The 1,482-nt window shown below is 37.9% G+C and overlaps 1 non-coding gene across 1 annotated transcript; it reads right to left on the reverse strand.

Annotated features, from left to right (window-relative positions):
* Positions 1-1,375: 1,375 nt before the first annotated feature.
* LOC122744934 lies at positions 1,376-1,482 on the reverse strand. The gene has a single exon (XR_006355265.1). It is a non-coding gene; the product is annotated as a U6 spliceosomal RNA (small nuclear RNA).

The raw sequence follows: 1,482 nt of genomic DNA on the forward strand, positions 1-1,482 counted from the left end.
CAAAATATGCTACTGCCTATTTTATGCCCACTACACATCTATCCATGGACATGTGAGTGACCCACAATTTTAATTCCTTATAGATTGTGGTATACAGTCAACATTTTCTTACTGAATCCTTTATACATATAAAAACACTATACTAAGCACTGGGACAGTATTATCAGAAAACATTTGATGAAGAGTTGAGAATGTCAAATTCCTTTGGTAAACAAGCAATCTCTCTGATCTATGATCACTCTGATTTACGATCCTGATAACCAGAGAGTCACCACAGCTATTTCTGTCACATCTATTAAGAAATCTTGAACACATGTTAGAAGAGCCTTTATGCCTTTGTTATGCACTACTAGGCTTTTATTTATTTATTTATTTGTTTGTTTGTTTGTTTGTTTGTTTTTTAGTGAGGCAATTGGGGTTAAGTGACTTGCCCAGGGTCACACAGCTAGTAAGTGTTAAGTGTCTGAGGCCAGATTTGAACTCAGGTACTCCTGACTCCAGGGCCGGTGCTCTATCCACTGCGCCATCTAGCTGCCCCCGGGTTTTTATTTTTATTTTTAAAATTTTTATGGTAGACAAGCTTGACTGGGTAGAAAATGTACCAGATTTGGAATGAGAGGAATGGGATCAAACTCAGGCTTTGTTAGTTAAGATATGTGTATCCTCAGCTTCTCCGGGTCTCAGTTTCCTTGTATGTAAAATGAAGGGGCTAGACAATAATGATTTCAAAATTCCCTTTCATGTCTAATTCTGTGAACAATAAGTGCCATGGGATCTTTCATTCTCCATACCTTTCTGTCAATTTTGTGACTACAAAGAGTGGTTGACTGTAAAATATCATTTGGGAACATCTGTCTTTTCCCTTCTCATATTGTCACCAGGGATACACTCAATGTGTGAATACATCACTTTCAAAAAGGCTTTGTAAAGATGAGAAAATGGGCATATGGGTTTGTAGTGGCAGATATTCTCTTAATCACCTTTTTTTTTTTAGGGTAGTAGTAACATTTATGATTTCTTTTTTGTTTTTGTTTCATTTTGTTTTTTGGTTGGGTGATGAGGGTTAGGTGACTTGCCCAAGGTCACACAGCCAGTAAGTGTCAAGTGTCTGAGGCCGGATTTGAACTCGGGTCCTCCTCAATCCAGGGCCGGTGCTGTATCTACTGCGCTATAGCTGCCCTATAATTTCTAAAAAAACAAAATCTTCCCCTCTCTCAGATATCTAGAGAATTGGTTCTTTAATACCTTTAAAATATATCACTTCCAGAACAGAAATCCCGTTGAATGTATTTAATCTGGGGTCCAGCTATTCTTCCTATCTTTTTAATAAAATACTATTCCCATTTCTTCATGGATCAAGCACATTTGGGACTGTGATGTTAGTTTTTGCTTCACAAATTTGCATGTCATCCTTGTGCGGGGGCCATGCTAATCTACTCTGTATTGTTCCAATTTTAGTATACGTGTGGCCGAAGTGAGCAC

Source organism: Dromiciops gliroides, chromosome 2 (assembly GCF_019393635.1).
Source record: "Dromiciops gliroides isolate mDroGli1 chromosome 2, mDroGli1.pri, whole genome shotgun sequence".
In the NCBI taxonomy this organism is placed as follows: domain Eukaryota; kingdom Metazoa; phylum Chordata; class Mammalia; order Microbiotheria; family Microbiotheriidae; genus Dromiciops; species Dromiciops gliroides.